Source organism: Rousettus aegyptiacus, unplaced genomic scaffold, assembly GCF_014176215.1.
Source record: "Rousettus aegyptiacus isolate mRouAeg1 unplaced genomic scaffold, mRouAeg1.p scaffold_m13_p_9, whole genome shotgun sequence".
Classification (NCBI taxonomy): Eukaryota; Metazoa; Chordata; class Mammalia; order Chiroptera; family Pteropodidae; genus Rousettus; species Rousettus aegyptiacus.
In genome coordinates this window covers 53,755,026-53,765,392 of record NW_023416312.1, presented here as the reverse complement: position 1 = coordinate 53,765,392, position 10,367 = coordinate 53,755,026, and the positions used below count along the sequence as shown (strand labels likewise).

At 35.0% G+C, this 10,367-nt stretch overlaps 1 pseudogene; it reads right to left on the bottom strand.

The window, feature by feature from the left end:
- Window positions 1-8,472: 8,472 nt before the first annotated feature.
- LOC118608482 lies at window positions 8,473-8,591 on the bottom strand (annotated as a pseudogene).
- Between the last annotated feature and the right edge of the window lie 1,776 nt (window positions 8,592-10,367).

The following is a 10,367-nucleotide window of genomic DNA, read 5'->3' as shown; positions in this document are numbered from 1 at the left end:
ACAACAAAGGGGGTCATAAGAGGAAAGTTGACAGCATTACAGGTCTACTTCCAAAAAAAGAGAGAAAGAATGAGCCCAAATAAACAACCTAATGTTTCATTTAAAAAACTAGAAAAGGAAGAAAATATGAAGCCTAAAGTCAGCAGAAGGAAAGAAAAATTCAAAATTAGAGTAGAAATAAATGAAATGGAAAAAAATAGAATAAGTAACTGCAATAAAGTGCTGGTTCTTTGGGAAGGTTAATAAAATTAACAACTCCCTGGCTATATTCACTAAACAAAAAAAGGAAGGACATAGATAAACAAAATCAGGCATGCAAGAGGGGAAATTATGATAGACACTGCAGAAATATAAAGATCATACATGGATACTATGGAAAAGTATATAACACCACATTTAATAACCTAAAGTAACAAACCAGTACTTAGAAAAATACAAGGTTTCTAGACTGAATCAGGAAGATCTGGAAAATCTAATAGACTGATCATCATTATGGAAATTGAAACAATTATCAACAGCCTACCAAAAAGTAAAAGTCCAGGACCAGATTGCTTCAGTGGTTAATTTTATCTAACATTTAAAGATTTAATGCCTATTATCCTCAAACTCTTTAAGAAATAGAAGAGATGGTGATAATTCCCAACAAATTTTATAAGTGCAATCTTACCCTGATACCAAAACCTGGTAAAGATAACATATAAAAGAAAACTGCAGACCAATATCTTTCATGAACACAGATGCAAAAATCCTAAATAATGTACTAGCGAACCAAATACAGCAATCTATCAGAAGGATTATATATCACGATCAAGTGTGCTTTATCCCAGAGGCACAGGGATGGTTCGACATACACAAATTTATTAATGTGATACACTACACAAACAAATTAAAATTAAGAATTATATGATCATATCAATAGATGCAGAAAAATCTTTTGACAAGATACAGCACCATTTATGATCAAAACACTTAACAAAATCGGTATAGAAAGAAAGTACCTTAATGTAATAAAGGCCATGTATGACAAACCCTCAGCCAACATTATACTTAATGGTGAAAAATTAAAATCCTTCCCTCTAAGATCAGAACAAGGCAAGACTGTCCACTACTGCCACTGTTATTCAATATAACATTAGAGGTCCTAGTGAGAGCAATCAGGCAAGAGAAAGATATAAAAGGTATCCAAATAGGAAACGAAGAAGTCAAACATTCACTATTTGTGGATGATGGGATTCTCTAGATAAAAATCCCTAAAGACTCCACAGTAAAACTGCTAGAAACAATAAGAAAGTACAGTAAAATTTCTGTATACAAAATCAACGTTCAAAATTCCATAACATTTGTATACTCTAATAATGAAATGTCAGAAAAAGAAGTGGATAGAATAATTCATTTTGCAATTGCAACAAAAAGAATAAAATACATAGGAATAAATCTAGCAAAATATGTTAAAGACCTATATAATAAAAACTATAAGGCTCTATTAAAATAAATCTAAGAAGATACAAAGAAATGAAAAGATATTCCATGTTCTTGGATTGGAAGAATCAACATAGTTAAAATGACCATATTGCCTAAAGCATTATACAGATTTAATGCAATCCCCATCAAATTCTCATCAACATTTTTTAAAGAAATAGGACTAGAAATCATCAGATTTGTACGTATGCATAAAAGACCCCAAATTGCCCTAACTATCCTGAAGAAAAAGAATGAGGCTGGAGGCATCACTCTGCCCAACTTCAAATTGTACTACAAAGCGAAAGTAATCAAAATGGCATGGTATTGGCAGAAAAAGAGATACATAGACCAGTGAAATAGAATAGAGAGTACAGAAGTAAACTCATATTTATATGGGAAAATAATTTTGAACAAAGAAGCCAAAAACATACAGTGAAAAAAGGAAAGCCTCTTCAATAAATGGTGGTAGGAAAACTGGAGAGCTACCTACAAAAGAATGAATCTAGACTTTTGTTTATGACCACACACCAAAATTAACTTAAAATGGATTAAAGACCTAACTATAAGACCTGAGACTATAAATTGCATAGAAGAAAAAATAGCAACTAAACTCAAGTTCCTTGGACTTAAATAGGATCTTATGTATTTGACCTCAAAAGCAAGGGAAGGAAAAACTAAAATAAATTAATGGGGCTACATCAAACTAAAAGGCTTCTGCTCAGCATAAGAAATTGTCAACAAGATAAAGAGTCAACCATCCGAATGGTAAAATATATTTTCAGGAAATGCCTCCAATGAGGGCCTAATAACCAAAATATACTATGAGCTCATATGACTCAATAACAACAAAAAACCAAATGATCCAATAAAAAAATGGGCAGAGAACCTGAACAGACACTTCTTCCTCGAGGACATACAAATGGTCAACAAACATGAAACAGTGCTCAACATCACTACGTATTAGAAAATGCAAATCAAAACCACAATGAGATACCATTTCACACCTGTTACAATAGCTATAATCAATAGGATACATAATAAAAATTGTTGGAGAAGATGCAGAGAAAAAGAAACCCTCATACATGCTGGTGGGACTCCAAATTGGTACATTCACTATGGAACACAGTATGGAGATTTCTCAAAAAACTAAGAATTGATCTACCATATGATCCAGCAATCTCTCTTTACTGGTTTTTTGCTCCAAAGCCTTGAAAACACATACTTTTAAAAAAATTGCACACCGATGTTTATAGCAGCATTATTCACAGTGGCCAGGACCTGTAAGCAACCGAAGTGTATTAGGATAGATGATTGGCTAAAGAAGCTGTGGTATATATACACAATGGAATATTATCCAGCCATAAGAAGATTTGAAATACTGCCATTTGATGCAACACGGGTGGACCTCAAGATAATCATGCTAAGCGAAATAAGCCAGACAGAAAAAGTTGAAAATCACATGATATCACTTAAATGTGGGATATAAATCTAAAAGCAAAAAATGAACTGGGTAAATAAACAGACTCATAGACATGGACAATAGACTAGTGGTTACCAGAGGGTAGGGGGTCGGGGTTGTTGGGAGGTAGACAGGGTAATGGTGGTCAAATATATGGTTACAGAAAGAAATTTAACTACGGAAGGTGAACACATAGCGTAAATATATGTATGCTTCACTGTTAAAGTGTACAGATAAAACATTGGATTTCGTTAACCAATGTCACCATAAATAAACAATTTAATTAACTTAAAAATAAATAAAAAATAAAATAAAAATAAATTAATCAAATTTTCTAGGCTAGAAAAATATGACATCTAGAGTAGTGCTTCTGACAATTAAACAAGCACTGAGGTTCGGATTAGCTGGATTCCGGCACGGGGGACCTGTTTCTCAGTGAAATACAAGAATATCTTTGGATCTCATGATATATCCCACAGAGATTAGAAAGATCAATTAAAGCCAGAGAAAATTTTAGAAAATTCACATTGTCTCCAGAGATTCCATGATGGTGATCCTGGAGTTGATCTGCAGGCCCTAATATATTTACAGATAAGCCTTAAATATTGTGATTTCATTGGATTACGTTATAACATGGACAAAAATCTTATTTTTATGAAAAATACATAAATTCTAAAGCAGCCTATACTGCAGTAAAGTGCCTTTGCAGGTACTACATATAACCCAGTACAAATTTACCACATGCAGTGATGACAGCTGGGACAATAATTCCGAGTAGCACATTTTAATATCTTTCTATATTTTAGCACTATATTTTCCTTTGTTTCTTAAAAAAAATGTACTGGCCATGACTCACCTATGACATAAACAACAATTTTTTTTTTCTCACAGACAAGCCACAGATTGGGAGAAAATATTTGCAAAACCATCAGATAAAGAACTATTATCCAAAATATAGAAAGAACACTTAAAACTCAACAATAAGAAAACAAACAACCCAATTAAAAATGAGCTAAAGACCTTAACAGATACCATACCAAAAAAAGATATACAGATGACAAGTAAGTATATGAAAAGATGCTCCACATCATATGTCTCCATGTAAATGCAAATTAAAACACCATGAGATACCACTACACAATGGCCAAAATCCAAAACTACAACAATACCAAATGCTGCTGAAGACATGGAGCAACAGGTTTTCTCATTTTACTAGTGGAAATGCAAAATTTGGATGAAAGTTAGGTGGTTTCCTACAAAACTAAACATACTCTTACTGTATGATCCAGCAATCCTGTTCTTAGGTATTTATCCAAAGAAGTGGAAAAACATGTCTACATAAAAACGTGCACATGGATGTTTATAGCAGCTTTATTAATAATTGCCAAAACTTGGAAACAATCAATATATCCTTTATTAAGTGAATGAATAAATGAACTGTATTACATCCAGAAAATGGAATATTACTCAATGCTAAAAATACATGAGTTTTCAAGCCATGAAAAAACATGGAGGAACATTAAATGCATATTTACTAATTATAAGAAGCCAATATGAAAGGCTACAGACTATTTGATTCCAACTATATGTCATTTTAGGAAGGTAAAAACTATGGAGACAATAAAGAAGTCAGTAGTTACCTCGGGTGGAAGTGGGTAGAGATAGAGCACAGAAGACTTTTAGGGCAATGAATATACTCAGTATGATACTATAATAATTGATATATGTCATTATATATTTTGTACAATACCAGGAATGAACCCTAAGGTAAACTACGGGCTTTGGGTGATTATGATGTGTCAAGGTAGGTTCATCCTCAGTTAAAAAAAAAAAAAAAGTCCATTCTGATTACTTGGTGAGGAATGTGAATGACAAAAAAAAGGCTACATATGTGTGGAGCAGGGGATATGTGGGGATAATGTGTATCTTCCTCTCAATTTCATTGTAAAACTAAAGCTGCTCTAAAAAATAAAGTATTAAAAATAAGTCAATTGATTTGTGAATATGAACCAATTATTTTAATAGCCTGATCTTCAGATTGCATTTATTTTAGCACTTATACTTTCTTCTGAGAACCTGTCTTCTAACCATACTTGACATTGAAAAATAACCTTAATTCCCTGAAGGACAGCCAACTTTTTAAGCAGCATACATTGATACCAGCAGGTTGAACATTTATAGTTTTGAGTAGTCTTTAAGATCCATAGTGTACAACAATTTGTAATTTCATGCAATTGCTAATTTGAATCATGTGTATTTTTTAAAGTTGAGCAAACCTAACTGGTAGCTCTGCACTTATATATTTGAGAGAAACAAACAAAAACAAATTCTGACATTCAGAAGCTGGTTTGGTACTATCAGCTGGATCTTGGTATGACTATAAGCTTGCCTGTTAGTCATAGAAGTTTTGGTGTTCTCCTATTGAATACAATTTCAGACTATTAACATTAGACAATGTCACTCTGTGACCATGATGAAATGAGATAAAAACAAGACCATACCATAATCATGTCAAAGCTCAGGCAAAAAGATAAATAATCCAAGCCATAAAATACCAGCCTATCTTCATGGTGTATTAGTTTTATATTGATGTCGTAATAAATTACCACAAATTTCACAGCTTAAAGCAACACCCATTTATTAACTCACAGTTTTGTAGGTCAAAAGTCCAGAAACGATGTGGTTCATCTGAGTTCTCTGCTCTAGGAATCACAACAACTGAAATCAAGGAGACAGTGGAGCTGAATTCCTTTCTGGAGGATCTGGGGAAGAATTTGCTTCCAAAGTCATTCAGGTTTTTGTTGGAACTCAGTTCTTCTTGGTTGTAGGACTGAGGTCCAGCTTTCTTGGCTGGCTGTCGGGTGAGGGCTGAGTCTTTGCTCCTACAAACTGTTTGCATTCTTTCTCATGCTTTTCATGTGGCCCTTCCTTTAGCAATGGTCAGTTGAGTCTTCCCTCAAACCTCTCCTGCTCCCAGTTTTATAAAGTTCTCTACTTTTAAAAAAGGGTTCAGATGATTAGTTAGGACCCATCTGGATAATCCAGGATAAACTACCTATTTAAGATTCATTACTTTAATTACAGCTTCAAAGTCACTTTTTCCATATAAAATAACATATTCAATGATTTTAAGGACTGATGGGGACAACTTTGAGGTACCCTTCTGCATTACCATACTTGACTAATCTGAGTGACTGCTACTTCTCTACCAATAACAGTTTTACCTTTTATTCTAGTCTGCCATCCATATAGGTAAAACTTATTAAGAAGATATTCAATCATAGAATTACCCTCAGATGCCAAGAACATCTAATCTAGAGCAAAGTTTCACTTCCTTAATCATCCACTCCAACCTCATAATACATAATAGGAGCCCAAATCTTTTAGTAAAACTTTTCCAAAATCTTCTTACTGAGACTAGGTGTTTTAGTCTATTCAGGATGCTATAATAAAATAACACAGAGGGGGTAGCTTATTAGTAACAGGAATTTATTTCTCACAGTTATTATCTGGAAGTCCGAGATCAAGGTGCCAACATGAGGTGAAGACTGTCTTCAATATTGCAGACTTTTCATTGTATCCTTACTTAGTGGAAGGTGCTGGGGAACTATGTGAGATCTCGATTATAAGAATGCTAATGGTATTCATGTGGGCTCTACTCTCAGGACCTGATCACTCTCCCAAAGCCCTATATTTAACACCATCACATTGGGAGTAATTATTCCAACATGTGAATTATAGGTTGATATATAATACACATTTTCATTGTTTTTGTGAAATTCAAACTTAATTGGGTATTCTGTATTTTTATTTGTTAAGTTCAGAAAATCCATTGTTCCAGAGGGTGTACATTCTCTCCTGCTTCAAAGAGTAATAACCCCAGCTTTTTCTACTATGTGTGTGTTCCTGGTGATTTTTGGCCAAAGAAAATTGACATACCCAATAGGCCATGTTTCCTATATGCCAATGTGCTAGGAGTTTGGGGAGAATAAAATTATTTCAAATTATTTAGTGTCTGATTTCAAAAAAGCTGTTAAGATGCAGTGTTGGGAGGTTTGCTTTCAGGTATAACAAAGTAATAGGGATTATATTTACCCTCCCACCTAAAAACACATCGTGTGTGTGCGTGCATGTGTGCATGTGTGTGTGTGTGTGTGTGTGAGAGAGAGAGAGAGAGAGAGAGAGAGAGAGAGAGAGAGAGAGAGAGAGAGAGAATGGTTTTCGAGGTACTGGATATCAAGAAATAAAGGGCAGTAGTCCATAAGAGACAAGAATGAAATAAAAGAGGAAGTGAGAAATATAATTGCCTCAGTTTACTGCTTTGAGGTTGTTTCTGGAAAACAGCAGATGTAGGGAGATCACAGGTGGAGCTTGGAATGCTTACATAAAAAAAAGTATCTTAGTGCCTAGAGAGAAAATTCATGGGTCAGAGTACCAGAGAGGAATTATCTTGACGGAGAGAAAAACTTGAATATCTACACAGGATCCCCCTTGGGTATTCAACAGAGTATTGAGTATTCAACTGATCATTAGAAGGAAATTATCCAGCATTTACACAGGATCAGAAGTAGTGTTTATTCTCATAAGCCATACTGGAAAACCTGAATGGATGTAGCATTGAACAGAGTATTCATAAGCATATTGTCTCAGCATAGTGGTGAATGATTATCAATAGACTAAAATGCTGCTCTGGTCCAGCCTAACAAATGTCAAAAGCAAGACCCAAAAGGATCAAACTGCTTCCAAGTAGTAACTCCATTTTAGAGCAAAGCTCTAGAATATTTTTAGGAATGCAAATATATCAGTACTTCACAAGTTAAAATTTACAGAATAGTGCATCCAATCAATGAACACTGGTAATTTGAATAAGTAGGAAAATATGATCCATAATGCAGAGAATAAACAATGAATTGAAAACAACTCAGAACTAACAGGTGGTGGAATTAACAGATGAGGACATTAACCAGTTTTATAACTGTATTGCATATGTTCGAAAGTTAAGTAGAGACATAAAAGGTATGTAAAAGACCCAAATCAAAGTTTAGAAAATTACAACGTCTGATACAAGAAATGCACTGGTTTGAATTAATGCTTTATTAAACAGAGCAGAAGAAAAGATTACTAAACTAGAGACTTAAAAATAAAACAAAAGAATAAGAATAAAATAAAAGGAACACAGCATCTGTGAACTGTGGTGTAAATTCAAGCAATCGAATATTTATGGAATTGACATCTTCAAAAGAAAAGAGAGAGGAGACACACAAAGTATTTGAGGGAATAATGGTTAATTTTTTTTTTCAAATTTGATAAATTTACATATCCCAGAAATTTAACAAAACCAAAAGAAAGGAAGAAAGAGAACTGCCCCTAGACCCATCACAGTCAAATTGCTCAAAACCGGTGATAAATAGAAAAAATTTAAAGTGGCTACAAGACAAAAGACACATGTGTACTGAGGAGTAAGAGTAAGGATGACATCTTATTTCCTATTGGAAAAATTGCTAGTGAGAAGACAGTACAATAGTTTCTTTATTGTATTTTTATTTTTTAAACACCTGCAGCACTTGGTATTCCTAGGTGGTCTCCCATCCAAATACTAACCAGGTCCAACCCTGTTTAGCTTTCAAGATCAGACAAGATTGAACGTGTTCAGGGTGGCATGGCTGTAGGCTTAGAATAGCTTCTTTAAAGTACTGTAATAAGATATAAAACAGTCAACTTAGAATTTTTTATTCACACAAAATATCTTTTTAAAATGAGGGTGATATAAAGACTTTTCCTATTCTTCAGAAACTAAGGGAATTAATCACCTGCAGACTCATACTACAAAAAAATGCTAAATGAAATTTTCAAGCAGAAGGAAAATGGTGCCAAAAAGAAACCTGGATCAACACAATGAATGAAAAGTATCAGAAATGGTATATGTATCGGTAAATATATGAATATTTTATCATTATTTGAATCTCTATAAAATATAACTCACTATTTAAACAAAGAAATAAACAAAACAACAATTAAATTCGAGGTGAAAATGATAGCACAAAGTCCAGGTGGGAGGATTGGAAGTAAACTATTGCAAGGTGCTTATGTTATATGCGAAGTGGTATGGTATCATTGAAAATGGACTTGACAAGTTAATGATGTATACTATAATCCCTAATGCAGACATTAAAATTTTAAAAAGCTACTGCTAACAACCTAAAAAATTATGATAAATGTTGGTCACAAATAATAATCAATTAGCCCAAAAGAAGACAGAAAACATGAAAGACAGAAGACATGAAAAGGAAGACAAAGAATAGATAGAACAGTAAAGGGTTCAAGATGGCAGGCTAGGTAAAAGTGGAGTTCACCTCCTCTCATGACCACATTAAAATTACAAACAAACTATAACAATCAACTTGAAGAACAACCTCAAGTCTAACTTATCAAGCAATGGCTGGCCTTGGTATGATCTGAAATTTTTGCAAGAGGTCACAGGCTTGTCTCTGACAACAAATCTGAATCTACATCGGCCGAATAGAATTTGCTCACTCCACCCGATAATCCCTGAGACCCTGCTCCACCCATCTTGCAAATTACCTGTGGCAGACTGGTTGTCCAGCAACCAACTTCACCTTGCACTCTCCACAGAGGGAGCATATGACAGCAGTCAACAGTCTTTAACTCACCCTGGCACCAAATGTGAATCTACATTGGCCAGGTAAAACCTATTTGCTTTACCCTAGTGATTTCCTGGGTCCCAACATCACCTAACTTGCATACCACCCAAAGGCACTTTTAGCTACAGAGCTTTGTGGGCAGCCAGAAGGCAGACTCAGGAATTGGGGTACCTTGGACCTTTTGTTAAGCCACCCCAGGCCTGGTACTGAGGAAAACCATCCATGATTCACAGCGAAGTCTCTCTCACATGACTCCAGATCAAGCGCAGGCAGAAACCACCCACGGATCACTTTGCAGCCCTACCAGGTTGCCTCAAGCAATCAAAAGCAGTGGCTAGCCTTGGCCTGAATGGAAGCCTCTCCCAAAGAGCTATAGAATAAACACAACTGGAAGCTGATGTCAAGCCACAACAGAACACTACCTGTCTAGTTCACAAGCAGCACACCCAAAGGATGGTCTCAACAAGTACACAAGCCTGATAGGGTGAATCCCACTCTATGAAGTTGGTCCCAACATAGAAACTCATACAATGTGGGAATGACCAATCCTCCCAGCCAGTCAGCCTGAGAGTCAGTTAAATCCACTGACATGCTAATAGAAACCAAGGCTTACCAACAAAAAAGAGAACATGTACAACTCATTCAAAGAATGGTTCCAGATCTTCCAGCACAGGTGATCAGGGAGACTGCACCACTGGCCCACACAGGCACGAACTACATAATGCCACCTGGCCAAGACTTGGAGACATTAAAAATCTGTATAATGCACACAAACAAACACAGAG